This window comes from Sciurus carolinensis, chromosome 5 (assembly GCF_902686445.1).
Source record: "Sciurus carolinensis chromosome 5, mSciCar1.2, whole genome shotgun sequence".
Lineage (NCBI taxonomy): Eukaryota > Metazoa > Chordata > Mammalia > Rodentia > Sciuridae > Sciurus > Sciurus carolinensis.
In genome coordinates, this window is record NC_062217.1 from 153,803,968 (window position 1) to 153,824,445 (window position 20,478).

A 20,478-nucleotide genomic window follows, 5' to 3' on the forward strand; every position below is an offset into this window, starting at 1 on the left:
TAATGCTGGGGAATGAAATTGCATTTGCTGGAGAGTTCAGAGACTACTACTAATACTTTCACTTAGGTTCAAAAACAAAACACAACACTTCTTCAAACAGAAAATATTTGACCTCTACCAAGGTTTTTTAGAAAACAGTAGTCTTTAGAATTAAAGTTCAACAGGTTCTTTAAAAATTTGGTGTTAATTTTTAAAGTTGTGTAACTGTTAGAGGTTGGTTTATTGATATTTCCCTCTTGACATGAGTGTCTAGGAGAAGGCATCACAGAACAAGTCACAAATGACACTCTGGAATAGCCAACTTTGATCAAAAAGGAATGAGATAGAAAAATCTGCTTTGACTTGTCTGGTCCCAGGTAGTTGGGAAATGGAAGTTAGACCTGGGGCCAGCAGTAGGGTCATTAATCCCAATCTCTTCAAAAAAATTAAGGCCACTGCTTTAATAAATCTTACTCCTATGTCCGGTCACTATTCAACTCTCTTCCAGTCAAAACAAGTAAAGTCAAAGGAAACCTCCCTGTAATAGCTGAAAAATGTAAAATCAGTGTTGTTTTTTTTAAAGTTTTTTCATTTCTTCTAAAAATCTAGGAAATTCACACCTAGTGGAAGGAAACAATTCTTCCATACCTAATTTAAGGCCTTTATTTGAGTAATAATAAAGTTATGGTTTGAATATAAGGTGTACCCTGAAATCTCCCATGTTAATGTGGGAGGTAAAATGATTAGATTATGAGAGCTGTAACCTCATCAGCACATTAATCCATTGGATGCATTAATACGTTGAATGGATTACTGGGTGGTTGATGTAGGCAGGTGTGGCATGAGGGAAGAAAGTGATCACTGGGTCATGCCTTTAGGATCACATATTTGGTCCCTGGTTCTTTTCTCTTGTCAGGGGATTGTCAGGGGATGAGCAGCTTTCCTCCAACACACCCTTCACACAAGGCCATGATGTTCTGCCCGGCCTTGGTCCAGAACAAAGAAGTTGGTCAACATGGACTACAACCTCTGAGACCATGAACCAAAATAAACCTTTCCTCTTCTAAGTTATTCTTATCAGGTATTTTGGTCACAGCAATGAAAAGCTGACTAACACAAATAATAACAACATTGCTTATCAAAACTATTAGTCAGTCAGTCAGGGTTCCTGGATAAGTGCCTTAGTAATATTTAAATTTCAAAAACACCTATGGGGTGAGGAAGCTAAGGATCAGGAAAGTTAGGATATAAACAGTGCTTTGACCCCTGAGATAATACTTATAATATCTTAGGAAAGCCTATTATAGTTGACAAATGACTCAAAGGCAAAAGAACACATCATTACTTCACCCTCAGCCTACATTTTCCTTTCCAAGGTATAAAATGAAACAATAGATGGTTTGAACCCTGGCCAGAGAAACATTTTCCACTTATTGCAGATTTTAGTCTGGTTTGAAACTGGTTGGAAACTCATGGGAATGGGATCCAACTTTGTCATAAGGATATTTTAGCAAGGACACTTGGAAGATAATCAATTCCTAGGATTAGATGACACCATAATGATAGGCTAATGCCCCACATAGAATGGTGGCAGTGATACAGGGCAGGGTTATAAATAGGGAGACCTGAGATCTTCTCCCATTCTGTCATGAACTTGAGGCACGACCATACTCAAGATCCTCCATTCCTTTGTTTTACAAAATTGTCGGGTCTCCTACCGACCTTGCACATAACTAGTACAAACATGCAGTGCACACAAAAACACCATTAAAGCATAAAATCCTCTACAGGTGTCAAACCATCCAACTCACGAGGAAGTGGGCGAAAGGAATAAATGATGTGTTTTAGACCAGTGGCCTATGAAAGTGTTGATTCCCAACTCCTGGCAACATTTTGGCTGTCAAAACAGGGTAGGAAAATTCTTGTTTGCTACTGTATCTAGTTGGTTGTTGTCCTTATCCACACCCCAAGAAAAAAGAATCAACCCATCCAATTGTCATAGAGGAATGCGATTGGGAAAGCTGGGTTAGGCAAAAGTGCACATAGTTTGGGGGAAAATAAATAAGAGAGAATCCTTATAGCCAGGTTATCCTCTTCTTTTCAACTATCTACTTCTTTTAAAGGTTTAGAATAACTGTTTTTTCAATATTTCAGAAGCTAGCACATTCAGATTCAGAAAAGTTCAGATCCTTTAGTGCTCCAAATGAATTCACCGAGTATGTGAAGAGTAACCCAAATAAGCCTTTCTTAATTATGCAGGAGTTAGGAAGTGTCCACAAACACCTTTCCCTGGAATCTCTAAAGTCCTCTAATCTCTAACTTCTTGACTTATACAGAAAATAGAGCATCTCTCAATTCCCTCAGACTGTATGAGTGTTTTTGGGGGGTGCTTGCTTGGTTGATTATTGTGATAGTCAGATTTTGTCACTGTGACCAAAATACCTGATATACAACTTGGAGGAGGAAAGGTTTACCTTGGCTCATGTTTCAGAGGTTTCAGTCCATGACTGGCTAGTTCCACTGCTTTGAGCCTAAGGTAAGGTGAAACATCATGGTATGGGCTGGAGTCAAGCTGTTAGTTCATGGCAGCCAGGAAGAAGAGACAGAGAGAGAGAAAGAGAGAGAAGGGGACCAGGAACAAGATAGAGTCCCTGAGTGCATGTGCCCTGTGACCTGCTTACTCCATCCCTGGTCCATCTACCTACAGGTTCTACCACATCCCAGTAGTCCATGGAGCTGTCAGTGTGTCAATGCACCAGTAACATCAGAACCCTCATGATCCACTCATTCCCTCCAAGCCCCATCTCTGAACATAGATGCACTGGGGACAAATGGAACTTTGGGGGACATTCCAGATCCAACTCATAAAACTTATCCACAGACTCAGGTTCAGGGCATGTCTCTTCTCAGTTGAAAGTATATAAAGAGATTGGTCCAAATTACTATTAGTGCTGTCTACTTCCATTGCAGACTGACTAGGAGAGAGAGATGAGAAGCGATGAGAAGCTATGGAGGGAAAGGCAGGAGAACCAGTGAGCGCTAGGGGATGGTTAATTACTTTGTGGCAATGTGCTCTCTCCTGCTAAGTTCCAACACCACAGTAAACCGTTATTTTCTGCAGAAATAATAGAGTTGCCAATTAATTCAGCTGAATTTCTGACTGGAGGTGCCTCTCCAGTATAGAGCAATTAACTGACACCCTTAGCTGTTGGAAGGGTATCAACTTACTCCATGGGAGGCATCCTACTCTGTACAGCACACAGCAGGAGCCTCAGTGTCCTTGCTTGACCTCTGTCAGATCCAGCACTGAGCTTGAAGAAAGTTAATCTCTCCAGTGGAAAGGGTGGAAGAGAGAAAGAGAGAGAAATGAGGACAGAGGTAGAAGGTAGTTCCTCTTTCTGAGGGGAATTTTCATCTGTCTACCCTGTCATTGCACAAAACACAATTTGGAATTTCCTCTTCAATAAGTGTCTTGTGTAGATCGGAGAAGCTGTGACATTTATTAGAGAATGTTCTGGAAGAACTATGCTCTAAAGTAAAAATTGTCAGGGCAGCTTCCCAGAATTGCAAGAAATAAGGTGAGAACAGATCCTGCAGTCAGTTGGAGTCATTCCACAGAATCACATAAATTCTGTGATTCATTTGCTGTGGGGTGAGATCCAGTTCTCTCTACTTTTTAGCTTTTCTCCAGGTAATTCTAACGTGCAACTGGACTTGAGAATCACTACATTCATCAAGTTATTCTGATGCATTCTAAAGTTTGAGAACCACTGTACTAGAAGGTGAGTTGCTTTGTTTCCTTGCCACTATCTGGCCTTAGAAGTATTCCTACTAGTAGAGTTCTGATCCTTGTGCTTTTTATTTTTCAATCTCCCCAAGTTGAAATCCACCATCCTAACCTTTACAACTGGAATCTGGTAAACTCTACTTATGTGTCAATCCAGATCTTCTGCTTGAGTCAATCCTATCCCTACATCCTGTTTTAAAATGAACAAAATTGATAATGCATAGTCACCCAATATTAGTTGCCAGGGCGATCTCTTTCAATGGTCACTCCACCACAACCACATGAAAAAGTTTTATCAAACTGCATCTCCCACCCTTCTAGATTGGGTATTCTCTGGTAGAGAGTTGCTTGAAAGCATAAGGCATACACAACTCTTTGTGATAGAAAGCTGATTATGTAGCTTTCCACAAAGGGTCAGTTTTTCTCTTATTTGGAAAGATTTATAGCCATCCTGCCATTTTTGATGCACAGATAAAAAATAATAAAAATGACAAGTCACCTTTAACACCATGTTCTTTGGTTGACCAGAGGGAAACAGTAAGAAATCTGGAACTTTCCTGAAAATTACAACATACAATAAAATGGAGTAAAAATGTCTCCCTTTCTACCCAATGAGAAGGATTATTAAAGTAATGCCAGAGGCTTTTGGCACTGGTCATAAACTTGAGACTCACCAGGGGAGTTTTAACTGCAAGGACTAGAACAAGTGTGTTTTTTCTACTATGGGCAGGGAGTCAGCAAGGCACTGACGTGATGGTCATTCTCCTTCTGGGCTCTAGAATTTGAAGGGAAGGGAAGGAAAACTCATGGTGCTTGGCCTTGGCTGAGTAATGAGATCAGTGGGACTTTAGAAGGGAACACTCTGCCTCTGTGCTCCTGGTGAGTAGATGTGATGCTCCAGGGCCAGTGTCTGCTTTCTAGCCCTGAATCACTGCCATGTGAGTATTTCCTTGGGGGAATATGGGTAGATCTCATCATGCATTTGTTCCTGTGCACCTGCAGCCAGATTGCCAAAGTCTGATTTCTGACAACAAATTAAACAAAAATTAAGTTACAACAAAACTACATATGAGTTTTCTGTCTGGTATTAAACTTTTATTAAAACAGATGGGTGAGCATAATCTCTCTGAGGATCCCATCTGAGTAGAGTCACTTGCTCCAGGCTGCTGGTGTAGACATTTGGAGGGCCCTCGGGGTCTCCTGTGGAAGAACAGAAGCAAAGTGGAAACCTAGTAAAGAATTGTACCATCTGTGAGTTCCTGCACCAGGTTTTTGGAAATGCTATAATGATGAGTGAAAACATATGTTTTCATACTACATAGATGTAATATGCAGATCTGCATTTTTTTGATTCACAGATTCTCCAGATCAATGAATAGAAGATTTTTATTGTGCTTTTAACTTTCTTGTAAAGTAAAAGGCTTTCAAGCTACTTGAGCATGCCCTAAATTGTGAAGTTCCATCAGAGAAGAAGGAAATATCAGTGAATTAGGTATGGCTTTGTGGATTATGAACTTTGTAAACAGAATATCTCTTTGAATCCTGGCTCTGGATATTATAACTCTGTTACCTTGGAAAATATTCAAATGTCTAATTAGTCTTATTTTCCTCATGTTTAAAGTTGAATTGCTTTGAGGAATATAATAAGATAATACCTTTAAAACAATAATCTCTCATGCGTGAATGAACTTTGGGGGCTATTTTAAATTTATCATTCTAATATTCTTGTTGATATTTGTATTAGGTAATGTGTTAACTCTCACCAATTAATACCTGTGAAAAAGGAGAATATATTAATATATCTACTAACCTGTGTCCCTCAGTCATCCTAACTTAAAAGCAACTGTTGATTCTAATTCTATCCAAATTTATTGTGGTCTTACAGATGTGCAAAGTATTGAGGGTATAAAAGAATAAGATGTGGTCCCTGTCCTAAATAAACTTGGTTCCTAAGACAGGTGAAATTATAACACAAGGAAGAATAGGATCAGAACTACACAAGAAGTACAGAGGTCTGGAAATTAAAAGGAAGGGCAAATGTCTTCAATAGTCTCAGATTAAAAAAACAGAATAGAAGATAAGGAGTACTAAAAGGATTTTAAAGAAGAACATGGTGTGTTCAAGGTAGGCCAGGAGTTGCATATATATAGATAGCAAATTCTTGTATATGGAATGCTAAGGGTGTAGAAGTGAGAAAGAACAATCAAATTTTAATTTAAAATCTTTGGTTTGTTAGATATGGAGGTTACATTTCAGACCCTCCAACATATGATTGGATTATGAAAACTATGTTGGACTAAAGATAGTGAGTGATGAGAAAACTTAAAGAATGCAGAATGGTCACAGCTTCATATGAGGGACAGGAATAGAATATGTTCATACCATAAGACATACACTATACATACCCTATAAGACACCAAGTATTTCAGGCAAGAGGAAATGGAAACCAAGGCTGAAGAAATAATATAGGAAAAAAAAAAAAACAACAACATTGGAAGGAAAGCAAGTAGGTTGTTTTGGTGAGTGAGAGAGAGGACATAGTGTCCAGATCTTATTAATGATTTTTACTTCCCAGTAACAAGTGGAGGCTGTTAGGAGGAAGGAACACATTGAATTTTGCATGCATTGTAAAAGTCCTCCTAGATACAAGCAGAGAGGCTGAGCAGAAGCTAGATGGATAGATGTGAAGTTCAGGGAAGAGTTTGCAACATAATCAATTTAAATTTAGGCTTTCTCAACAGACAGAAGAGAGTCAAAGCCACAGAAAACTCATCACCATAGGACAATACAGCATGTCTCCTCTTTTATACGGACAGAAGGATGTTCTCTCAAAATAAAGGGATAGCAAATAGTACTCAGTGCTCAGGGGTGATGCTGAAAGGCATTAAGCTAACAGAAAATATAGTAAAAAATAATGACACTCGAATGTGCTACAAATCAAGAAAAGCAGCCTGAGGAAGATCATTTATTTTGTGTAAATATTGGAAGATAGAGAGCAGAGAAAGTCAGATTGAAAAGTAAAGCCAAGCAGCGGAAGTTCAGAGTCACCTGGTGAGATACTCCAGCTTGCAGTCAGCCAACAGTGAACAGGAGAGACCAATAATTGGGATAACAGATGGAGACCTGCGGGCTGAGATATTTGGGTGCACTCTCCTCTCACTCTCCTGGTATCAGTGCACTTATTAGGAACTTTATCTGCTGAGGGAATCCTTAGATCTCTTTGCCAAGGAAAGCATGATATTTTCTTACACTAGAAGTTGTGGGCACCTTCCTGCCTTTCTTCTTCCTACCAGGGACCCTGTAGAGAAGACTGGCTGTGATCCTACCCATTAATAAGTTATAATCAGGTCAGGTGCATGATGATAACTAAAAATTCTTAATTGCTTCTTCTTGCATAGAAGGAGTAATCTATTCCAATCTCCTGCCCCCAAATACATATTTTTCCACAACAAGATATGGAAAAATTAGAAAAGGATATTAGTATTTAAGTAGTAGCCATCATCCTGAGGCAGAGTACCCCAAATTCCTCAACAATTCTTATTATCTTTAAGTTATGATAACATTTTGTGGTTTAAAATGAAAAATTTAAAGACTGTGCTCTCTCAGTAGAATCAAATGGGAAAAGAAATACTCAGATTTGATTTTCTGCACTTTCCATAGAATAAAATTGAAAATATGGTTAAGTTTTTCCTTCTAAAGAAGATCAAAACTTTTCATGGCATCTCAATATACCCCTAAACTTAGAAAGAGTTTCATCAATCCAAATGGAGAAGGAATTGGGTTCAAGTGACTAATTCTGTGAAGTTCCTTGATATAAATTTTAATGAATTAATTATTGCTTAGAAAATTAATCATGTTGAAAAAATTAACAGCATCATTGTAACAAAGTTTAAATAATATACTTCATATAAGCCGATTTAGGTCCCAAAAAGAGATGAACATTCAGCATTTTCTAGTAAGAAGTAATTACCTGACCTGTATTCTGGGAAAATGTCAAACATAGTTCAGTGGCTACAGATCTCAAAAATAAACACACACAAAGGATCAGATTGCTCACTTTCCTACCAAGAGATATATACACATGGGGTGAATTGGTTAATTCCCTGGTCTGATCAAAGACGACTTATTTAATTTATCTGAAATAAAGAGATTCCATATACCATTAACTTGTCTTCCAGAGAGAGGATTACTCTGCATTTCAGCTAAGTAGATTGGAAGAGGTGAATGGTTTTGCTTTACAAGAACCCACGTTGTCTCTTCAGGTCTAGATAAATATAACCTCTTTATTAAGACTTCTGATGAGTTTCTTTTATATCTTTGTCATTTAAGTTCAAGTGATCTACAAAGGGATTTAACAAGACTTTCATTTTTTTCAGTTTAAGAAGTGGGAATGGTTTTTTAAAAAAAATTGATGTTATTCGAGTCCACTTCCTGGTCTCTAATGAATTCCCTAGTGGCCTGACATCTCGAATTAGCAAACTCATTCTTAACTTGGTCTTCTGAAATTGAACCAATCTGGAATCAGAAAGAAGTTATAGGCAACATCTTCAGGGGAAAAAAACAACAAAAACAAAAATAAAAAATAAAAAAACAAAACAAAACAAAAAAACTCAGGTTTGGGAAGAGGATGCCTGACCAGTTTTTCGTTTGTTTGTTTTTTGTGGTGCTGGGGATAAATTGCAGGGCTTTACACCAGCCAGGCAAATGCTCTGTCACTGAGCTATACCCCGACCCTGGGTTGAGTCTTTTGATTTGGTTAATTTTCATGGTTGCAGTTAACATGTTATATATCTGGAGATTTCAGTCATTTTTTTTCTCATTTTCATTCTAAAATCAAGTGAATCAATTTGGCATATAGAAAGCTAAGAATTCAATTGTGAAGTTAGAAAGAGGAATCACTTGGCAACCAGACAAACTTTGCATGAATAAACTTGGATTATTTTAAAAAATTTGTTCCAATTAGTTACACATGAAAGTAGAATGCAATGTGACATATTATACACAAATGGGGCACTACTCCTCCTTCCTCTGGCTGTACATGGTCCAGAGTCACACTGTGCATACGGTACATACGGTACATAATGTACATACGGTAATAATGTCTACTGTCCTTCCCATCCCCACACCCCCACTCCTCTCTTCATGACCCTCTGCACAATCCAAAATTCCTTCACACTTCCCTACCACCCCCCACCCATTTTGGATCAGCAAACACTTATCGGAGAAAACATTCGGCCTTTGGATTTTTAGGATTGGCTTATTTCACTTAGCATGATATTCTCCAGCTCCGTCCATTTACCTGCAAATGCCATAATTTCATTCTTCTTTAAGGCTGAGTAATATCCCATTGTGTGTATATGTGCCACAGTTTCTTTATCCATTCATCTATTGAAGAGCATCAAGGTTGGTTCCACAATCTAGCTATTATGAAATGAGCTGCTATAAACATTGATGTAGTTGCATTACTGTAGTATGCTGATTTTAAGTCCCTTGGGTATAGGTAAAGGAGTGGGATAGCTGGGTCAAATGGTGGTTCCATTCCAAGTTTTCTGAGGAATCTCCACACTGCTTTCCAAAGTGGTTGCACCAATTTGCATTCCCACCAGCAATGTATGAGTGAACCTTTTTTCCCACATCCTCATCAACATTTATTATTGCTTGTATTCTTGATAATTGCCATTCTGACTGGAGTGAGATGAAATTTTAGAGTAGCTATGATTTGTATTTCTCTAATTGCTAGAAAGGATGAACATTTTTTTCTTATGTTTGTTGATCAATTGTATTTCTTCTGTGAAGTGTCTGTTCAGTTCCTTAGCCCATTTATTGATTGGGTTATTATTATTACTTTTTTTTGGTCTTAAGTTTTTTGTATTCTTTATATATCCTGGGGATTAGTGCTGTGAGGTACATGTGGTAAAGATTTTCTCCCATTCTGTATGCTCTCTCTCTATGTTACTGATTGTTTCCTTTGATGAGAAGAAACTTTTTAGTTTGAATCCATTCCATTTATTGATTCTTGATTTTACTTCTCATGCTTTAGAAATCTTGTTAAGGAAGTCAGATCCTAGGCCAACATGGTGAAGATTTGGGCTTACTCTTTCTTCTTTTAGGTGCAGGGTCTATATTCTAATATCTAAGTCTTTGATCCACTTTGAGTTGATTTTTGTGCAGGGTGAGAGATAGAGGTTTAATTTCATTGTTTTACATATGGATTTCTAGTTTTCCTAGAACTATTTGTCGAAGAGGCCATCTTTTCTCCAATGTATGGTTTTGATGCCTTTGTCTACTATGAGATAACTGTATTTATATGGGTTTGTCTCTGTGTCTTTTATTCTGTACTTTTTGTCTACATGTCTATTTTGGTGCCAATACTTATGCCGTTTTTGTTAGTATTGCTCTGTAGTATAGTTTAAGGTCTGGTATTGTGATTGAACTTGGATTATTTGATCTTGGCCTCAAGACAGGTCATACATTCCCTTCAGCAGAGAGAACCAAAAAGTACGACTTTATAACCTGACACCACTGTGCTATCTCCTCCTATTTCCACTTCCCTTACTTTATTTCCCTGTCTCAACCTCTAAGGGGTAAGTGCTCTCCTATGAATCTGCATCTCTCAGACCATAAGAATAACAAACACAGATACTATTGATGTTAATTAATACAGGTGGTGCAATACATTACCCAACAAGGGGTATGTACACCTGATAAATAATCATTAGAGATATACAGGGCTTATCCTAAAGATAGAAATGAGAAATGACTGTTTCTTTACATTTAGGACAGATTGGAGTAATGGAAAATCCAGTGGATTCCAACTTGATCTCTCATCTATCTAGTTCTAAGCTTGGATCTTATCATCCAAGTGACTTACAAAGATTACTTAAATCCAAGAATCATCAATTTTCAATCCAGAAAGAAAAAAAAAAGTCTAGTCTTTTGTTTGGTCATTTTATAGAAATATAACACACTTTTTAAGTATTTATGACTATAGCATTAGCATTCTTTGGTCAATGAATATTAAAAAAAAAGAAAAAGATAAGAGAAAAGTGTTCTCTGCTTTCAAGGAACTTAAAGTCTTTGTGTTAAGATGGCATCTGTATGGCAAAGCTCCTACATGGAAAGCAATTGGAGAATAAGAGGTTGGTAGAGATGTGGACTTGGACACATCTTCCTTGGAGAAGAGCCGGGATTATGCTAGCAGAATGATTTGAACTGTGTTTTGGGGTTCAGATTTAAATTATGTACGTTAGAAACTGGAAGGAAAGAAGCACATTCCAGATAGACAAAGATACAAAGACCCTGAAATTAGCATGGCATGGAATATTTGGGGTCTAATAATGAGACAGTGTAGATTGGGGCAGAGAGGATGCATGAGGGTGTTTTAATTAGTCTTTTCTCTGTTTGATCAAAACACCCAACAAGAACAACTCAGAGGAAGGAAAGTTTATTGAAGATCTCATAGTTTCTGAGGTCTCAATTTGTGGACAGTTGATGGACTTCATGTCTCTGAGTCCAAGGTGAGGCAGCACATCTTGGGGGAAGAGCCTAGCAGAGGAAAGTTGCTCAGCTCATGGTGGAGTAGGGAAACAGAGAAAGCCAGAGAGAGGAGGCAGAAGGAGCCACAGGGAAGATGCACCTTTCTTGGGCATGCCCTAGTGACCCATGTCCTTCAGCCAGGTCCCACCTGCCTATAGCTACCACCCAATAGGTCATTCAAACTAGGATGGACTGATATGGTTCTCATAGTAAAATCATTTTACCTCTGAATATTCCTGCATTAACAGAAGATTTTGGGGACACCATATCATGTCCAAACCATAAGAGGAAGTTGTGTAGAAATCAGTTAGGTGGGAAGTCAGGAAAGGTCAAGAAAATCATCAAGCCCAGGGAGCAGTGTTGGCACTTGACATTGTAGGGAATCAGGCATCTACAACTGTGTTGGAGCATTGTGATGACAGTCAGCCCACAGAGGCAGCACTGAGGTGTGAGGTGATGTGGCTCCCCTAGCTGAGAACAACAGCCCTGCAGGGACCAAGCAGATTCTCTCTGGGCCCCAAATGGCCAAACATGGGATCAATGTTGGACAGTCACATTATCGTTAAGTGTTATTGTCATTGCTGACTGACTGTCTTTTTTTGATAAGAATAACTTCTTCTACCATTCCTTTTCAATGTCAAAATTGGTGCGTTCCCCTTAATGGGGCTAGTTGATAGGTATTTTACATCAGGTGACAAAATATTAGATTTTGAGACTATGATTCTTAGTCAAGTGATTTATTACAGAAGTGCTTGCCAGAGTAACAATGGAGACAAACAAACAATCAAAAGTAAAGAAAGGAAGGAAGGAAAGAAGGGAAAAAATCAAGCAAGGAAGGGATTTCAGGCAAAGAGCCAGCCAGCCAGAGTCGGATCCTGCAGAGGAACTCCAGGGTGTGAATGCACTTCAGAGTTTGTTCTGAATTCACCCAGGCAAGGGAGGCAGTTTTAATTTCCCTGTACCAATCAGTCATTGGTTAAGGAATGCCCTGGGGAGAGAGTAAGAAAACCAACTCACAAGCACTCGCAGCTCTCCAAGCTGGCAGGCAAAACAGCCCTCAGGCAGTCCCCTGAAGAACAGGGAATGGGACTCAAAAGAAGCGGGGACAATGGGCCACAACAGCAGTGAGGGATCTGGAATGAGCACCAGCAATTACTGCTTCCTTAGGGCACTGGTTCCATAGGAACATTATTTTTTTCCTTCCTTTCATATTGACCTAAACTTGGCATTTCTTTCTCATTATTGCCTCTCACCTGAGCATCTGCATAGAGGTTGGAGGCCCCAGACCTACAAGATACCCACCATCTCTTTCGCCCCTCCAGTAAGAAGCATTCAGATTTAATCCCGCATCGCAGAAAATAATTAGGTCTTTAAAGCCTATAAATTACATTTGTCAGCAGTAGAGAAAACAAATGGAGTTTCTGGTCCTCTAGTGGCAATGATGAATGGCAACATTGAACTTTTGCTATAAGAAGCTTGTGTGGAATCTGGGAGCTTGTTTATTGACCCTTAATGAAAAGACTATTAATCCAAACTATTTTAGATGGTGGTGGCCGCGCTCTGTGTGTTGGGGCTGAGGGGGGCCTACTGGGTTGGGAAGGTCTGTATGGCTGACATCCCTCCAGTGACAAGAGAAAATACCGTCAGGACTCCAGTTTAGAGTAGAATATGTGGCAAAGGGATACAGATTAGACAACCCATTAACTAAGATTTATATGTTGCTTGAAGGTATTAATAGGACTGATGGTATCTATACAGGACATCGATTCCAGGCTACCATCATGATGTAAACCCCTTAGCTTCTGACTCCTCACTGCAGTTTAGCAGCAAAGTTCCAAAGTTTAAGGGAAAATGAAATTGATTAAAAATGCTTCTGAAGGTTCACAGTGTGCACACTGAGAATCAAAACTAGATTTGCCCTAACCACTACTTATCAGGTGCTAAAACCAACCTGAACTCTGTTTGCAGACCTCGAGGAAGGTAGTGCTCAGAGAGGTGGGCAGGCCCAGAGCCTAGGGACACAGCTAAAGGGAATCATTATGCAGTGTATTTCGAAATTGCTGAAAATAGAACACCCCTCCACCTCAATCGGCTCCCACAGCAGTCATTAGCTGTTAACAGAAAGGTACTGAGGAGGGGATTAACCAGTACACATTCTCCCCTTCCCTTGGGTCCTGAGGAAGGAACTTACAGCAAATGACTGTTTTTAGGCAAATGGGTGCCTACAAGAGTTTTCAGTCAAAGTTGATTTTGCATCCTATAATATCTTTAGTAGGAATCACATTTCCAAGGTGCTGATGAAACACAGCATTAGACAGTGAAATGCAATAAATAGAAAGGAAACACAGAACAAAGGATGCAAAGCAAAAAGAAACCTTTGGTCAGCATCTCAGCTTGATCCTTAGTACACACAATCAGCAGAATGAACTCAATTCTAAAAGCAGTTACCCTCCTGGCTTAATGCTCGTAGAAACAGAAAAGTCCAGGCAAAGTCCTTGTTCAATGTGGTTCAAGGAAAGAACCTTATTGAATTCAGGTTTCTATACAATTCAGTTACTGTGTCACATCTAGAAACCTACATTTTTATTCATATAGTAAAATAATGGAAAAGATTCTAGATTCTTTGGGCTCTATGAGAAAAACACAACTTACAGCCTTTTGAATTAATGAAAGGTCATGGTAAAAATATCTAAAATGCACTTCAGGGTCCTAGATAATTCTTCATCTCTTCTGTTCACTTCCTGGAGAGAAAACTCTTCTTGTGTCAGGCATTCATTCAGCTCTGCTGTGTGAAAGGCCAGGGCTGCCTCCCATGGAAATTACAGACATGCATGACGCTGCTCTGAATTCCCTTAGTGGGTTCCTAGAGTTTGGGAATCAAGACAGGTACAGAAATAGTTGTTTTAACAGTCAACCTGGCAAAAACTGACCCCACGATTGGAAGAGATACCGTGTATTTAGGAACTGGGGAACCGAGAAAGATAGCAGCATTTAAAATGCTTCTCATGCCAGCACTAGGTCCTATGTAAACAAAACTGGCCAAGGTACAGGGAATCCCAAACAATCCAATAATTGCGTTCTTCTACCAGTTCACATTTCTTACATATTTTTTTCAATATTTATTATGAGGTTGAGATGGTGATTTTTTGAGGAATTTATAAAAAAGCATAACTATTGTAATTAGGAGCAAATTCCATCTCACTACTTCACAGCCATTAGGCAAAGGAGCCTCTAAAATCTACTAGCAGATCAGTTCCTGCTTAAGGCAACTTTTATTTTAGCTTCAGTTTTCTTTTGCTATTATGAACTAAATCTCTTAAAATGAGGCTTATTATTGAGTCCTTATTATGTACCAGGTCCTATGCCAAGTGAGTTAAATTATCTTTTTTTAAATTTCAAAACAGCCTCATATTATCAATTATGCCTCAGTGAAGCTGGAAAAACACCCCCCAAATTGTAAGTTGAGGTCTATTAGTCTCCTTTAATTAAAGGATCTAATATATAGATATTAAAGTAAATTACTGATTCCTGACAAGGAACATTGAGTTATGTATAAACTGCAATTCTAACGTCAGCTGACTGTACTTGTATATGAAATGTGCAAAAAATACTCAAAGATTTTCCAGCAAAAGTTTCATTTCCTCACATCTCCATGAGAGAATGCTATCCATTTTGCTGGATGCCTGATCAATTTAGTTCAGTGCTCTTTAGGTATAAATGACCTGACCTTTAATCTGATTTGGTATTCTACAAAAATCTCCCAAAATCCAAATTGTTAGTTCAGAAATAATTAGTTTGACTGATATGCTTCAGTGTTAGTCTTAGTTTTTTTCTCAGTTATAACTTTAGATGACAGGTATAGTAAACTTGAATTCTCAAAGACAGAAACATTTTTTGTTATAATTTGAATCTAAAGTTGTTTCAGAGAGGGAAATTTGAAATTTTTCTGCACTTAAACCAAGTCACCAACTAACATTCCAACACATCAAGAACTGACACTGAGCTTTTAACATCACATATGACATATTTATTAGGGAAATTTCATTGCCTCTTTGAGATTGGGTAATAGAAAATACATTTTGCAGAATATATATTGTGCTCTGTAACCTCCAGGATTTCCTTTACTCAATCATCATATTGCTCTGTTGTATGTGGTATTAAAAGACAAATAAAACCATTTTTCAACTGCTTGAAGAACCTATGATCTATGGAGTGCTATTATCTCTATTAGCAGATAGGGAAACTGAGGTTTAGAAAGGTTCATACTTACACTGGAAGTAAGTGAGCAGCTCAAATCCAAACATGGCTCCATCTAACTCTAGTTTTCTTTCTTTCATAAATTTCAGTCCAGGGTCTTCAATGTCTATGCCAAGCTGACCTCATGCTATGATTCAGATATGTCCCCTAAAAGCCTGTGATTAGACTATGAGAACTGCAACAGAATCAGTGGATTAATCCACTTGATGGATTAATAATTTGAAAGGAATACTATTTGGGTGATATCTGAAGGCAGGCACCATCTGGCTAAAAGAGGTAGATCACTGGAAGGCATGTCTTTGGTGTTTATATTTTTGCCCCTGTTGCCTCATGCTCTCCCTGCTTCCTGATGGTCAAGAACTGAGCAGCATTTTTCCACCAGGCCCTTCTGCCATATGTTCTGCCTCATCTCCAGCCCAGAGCAATGGACTTGGTTGACTATTGACTGAGACCTCTGAAACCATGAGCCCCAAATAAATTTCTCTTATGAGTTGTTCTTGTCAGGTATTTTGGTCACAACAAGGAAAAATCAACTAACACCCCCTCTACTACTGTGGACCTAATGTATGCAAATATCTAGCCGTGTACAGGTGTCAAAAATAAGATACTTCTAAAAGGAAGCCTGGCATAGAGGACAGAGATTAAGACTCAGAACTAATCTCTGATTTGGAGATTCCTGGACAGATGAATTTGTGTTATTCTGGGTATTTTGTGAATTGTACACAAAAGAGGAAGCTCAGTTTTTCACTTGAGCTGTTTCTCCAGAGTCGTGATGGAGCCTATTCAGTTTTATCATCACACTTGCCGTTCTGATTTTATAATGGCACATTCATTCATGGACTGGCTCCCATGTCCCCAACCACTTTCATCTAGAGTTAAGGCTCTGAGAAAGTATCTCCCTTGTCAGTGTGCTACCCCAGTACCTAGGTACCTAGGTACCTAGGACAGAATCTGGAACTAAAGAAGGAAATCATCATTTGATTGAATAAGGAGAGCATAGAACAGGTCTCAAGGCCTTAAAGAGTGAAGGGCTCTTTCATTATCAGGGATACTATGATTGTCCTCATTATAGTTCAAGGTGGCTCATCATTGTCTCTCATCTCCATGAGAAATTTGGGCTTTAGTTTGACTTTGTATATTGTCTTTCATTTGGGAGTGGAGATTTTAGCACATTTAGATTCAGATTGCAGGCCTTTTTTAAAAAATTATTTTTCATCAATCAGATGTATCCAGACACACCCATATTTGAGGCTAAAGACTAAGCATTGATATTCATCACTATCAAGAAGAAGCAGGCATACCGTTAGGGGCATAATTATTGTCTTTGAAATGCTAAGATGTGAAACAAGTGGAGAGAAGTCTGGGCAGGTTTTGTTCTTTATTTATTTTGTTTCTGGTAATTGACTGTTTTCCCTCTTGAGATAGACGGATAACTTCATGGCTGATACTCAGCCTCCAGGCAGCCTATGAACAGAGAGCTCTGTCAGTGTTGAAGGAGGTGCAATGGAAGTCCTGTTTTTCCCTTTGATGGCTCATCTATTTCCATTGCCTTCTGAAACCGTGTTAAAGTACTTACAAAGCAATTAGGGGCTGGGTTGCTGGAGCCTTCCTAGGTCCATCCTTTCAATCAGGTGATTCCTTCTGGGGATCAAACGATCTGGAACTGGTTTAATGAAACACTAAGAATAATCACCATTTGAGCTCCTCTAACTTCCTGCAACTCTCAAAGCAGAAATGTATGTTTTATTAGAAGTAAGAGCTGCCAGTCTTAGAATTTTATTATTAGATAGTCCCTCCAAAATGTGCTTCAACTATGTCGCTATCAAGTTCAGCTCAGGTTCATATTAGAAGATAAAAACATTGCTTCCAAATATATTTAGAATATAGTAGCATTTACTTAAAACCATCTTCCATCCATCTTTGGTACCACATTCCCATAAAACATACTATTGTGTTTCATTTGTCCTGTTTTTAAGTCAAGGGGACCTGCTCACAGTGTTTAGGTCTAGAATATTTGCTCTTAGTTGACTATAGTGACATTATTTCATGTACAGAGAAGGCCAAAATAATTAGGTTACATGATATGATGTTGCCAAAATTTGAACTTTTCTTAACCTATGAAACAGTGATTCAACTTAATAAAGAGCAGTTCCTTTCTAAGACCACCAGTTAGGTGAAAATTAAATATTTTCAAGAAACTGAAGTGGCTCCCCACTTTGCAGTTTCAAGGTGATATCACATACATTGACTCATTTAAGACTTGTAACAGCCTCTTGGGAAAGATCGAGAAAAGAAATCTCTTCATTTATAACGTGGGATCCTAACCCATCTCAGTAGGTCAAAATGACTTATTCTATATTTCCTAGACAGAAGATGGTTGAGCTAGGAGAATCCCAAAGGTCTTCCTTGCTTTTTATAAGGATTTACTACAAAGTTCTTTTAAATAATGAACCCCCTTAGTGCATTTCAAGTAGGGCTTGATATGCAGAGATTTGATTTACATACCATCTTTTCCTAGCCTTTCTTTTGCTTAATACTAAACAGATATTCCAGCAGGCACTTGTGAATATTCAATTCATTGTCAGTCTCAGAAGGACCAGTAAGCTGCTTCAAGTCCAGAAAAGAAGTCAGGTTTTTGAAGATCACCTTGAGGTTCACAGCACGCCAGCTTTCAGCAAATCCACTCAATCACTCCAGGTCCTCATGACTCAGTCTTAGATAATTCTAAAACAACAGACCAAAGTTCTTTGCTGCTGATCAGCTCAGGTACTTCCTTTCCCCTCCCTTTGAAGACTCTATTTCCATATTATATGGACACACATTTTTTTTTTTGGCACCTTTTGTGTAAGTCATTGGTTTAATTGTCCTGAATTCGCTGAGAACTTCATGGATGAGAAGAATGAAGAGACAAAGTCTTTTACTTCCTGTGAACCCCTTTCTGTCATTGATATTCTACTTTCCTCTTAGCCTTTAAGGATCCTCCCTCTCTCTTGATTTTCCTCATTTTTTTCCCAAGTTAAATATCTTCTGCTTTGTCTCCCCAACATTATTGAAAACCAGATGAGGAGAGTGAGTCAACTCTATTATTGAATACCATGACAATAACTTGAATAGTGTCTTCCAACCAGAAATGCTAGATAAAGATCTACAAGCTGCTTGATTTTTCACCCACCCCCCCCAAACTAATCATCTCCAATTAGGACATAGTCATAATCTCCTGGGTGCAGGATATTGGTAATCATGGTAAACATAGAAAATACTCCATTGGTTATATGCATATATTAGCAAAGATGCCCAAATGTATATTTTGAAAACAATATTTACTACCCAAAGGACTCTATTTGGGGAACCCATATATGGTTCTTATATTTTAATAATAGCTAAGGTATATTTATTGAGGGCTTACTATATTACAGCTACTGTTCCAAATCTTTAAAATTTATAAATTTATGTAAACCTCACAGGAAACAACCTTAGGAGAAGCAGACTAGCAAAGGAGTTGAAGACTGTGCAAGACAACACCTGTTATTCTCTGGGCCTCTAAACCAAGCACACCTCAAACACAGAAATTTAGTTTTGCTAATCAGTGCCTAGTGAATATTAAATGGTTAATGAATATTTAATGACTAGAAGAACTAATAAACGAATGCCGATATTGCTTGGAATCTTTTCTATTTTTTTTTTTTAGTTTCATGTTGGAAATTGGTATGCAAGAAAATCAGTCTCATTACTCTATAATCACCCTTCATTTTAGTCAAGGAATGGTATTATGGTATTATCTAGTTTCATGAACCACCTCATTCATGAGACTTAACTCCAACTGACCTTTGAATAATTCCACAAAATGAACCACATTTCACTTGAAGGGCATCAGTGTAAATTAGTTTTTCACCTTTGGCACTGTTGACATTTTGGACTGGATAGTTCCTGGTTGTGTGTGAGGTGTGTGTGTGTGTGTATGGGGGGCTGTCCTTTGAATCATAGGACATTCATTAATGTTCCTAGCCCCTGCCTGTCAGATATCAGTCGAATCAAACCCACCCTCACCTCTGGTGGTAACAACAGAAATGTCTCCAGTCTTTACCAAATGTCCAGGGTAGTGGGTGCTCGGGCAAAATTAACCCAGCTTAACCCAAGAACCACTGCCATAAACCATTAAGTAATTATTGTTATCATCTGAATGAGCTGAAAGTGTTTGTTTTTCTGACAAATTCTCAAAAGAGATGTCAAGAAATGACTTGAGAAACAGCAGCAACATGGGGATAAGCAACACTCTCATGAGAAGATCACTTCAAAGAGAGCAGCTCCAATCTGGATGTTCTAGTTCTTGGGAATTGTTTAAATTAACAAGCAAATAAATTGAACTCCTTATTTTATTGTCATATAGCACATATTTCTCTATCCAGACCAACAGTGCTCCTTAGAAGCCCTCTCATTACGGGATGAGAAAGGAGTCAGAGACGATACCCTGACTTGACCAAGTTGACCCAACCTAATCCCAGTGTTCTACCTGAAGTCTGGCTCTCTTCCTCTGCCTGGTGCCCCATCTTGTGTGTCTGCAGTGGCTCCTTCCACTTGTGATCTAGTCCCTGTCCCTAACCTCTGATGTGTGGTCTCCAAGGATCTACACTGTTCCCCCCCAATCGCTCCAGCTTCACAGCTCACCTTAGATGCCTCGCTGCCTGTCAGAGAGAATGACAGCCTCTCACCTTTCCAGATCCTCAGCTTCACAATCAGTCCCGCAATTACCAATAAACATACTGACCATCCAGAGCCAGGGGGAGGATGGGCCGGTCATGGCAGATGGACCGGAATGCCACAGTGAACACTCCTCTTCCGTGGCCTTGAATCCCCCAATGAGAAGAGCAGACGGCTGAGCAGCTCACGGCTCTTAGCTATCAATTTGATTTAGCAACTGC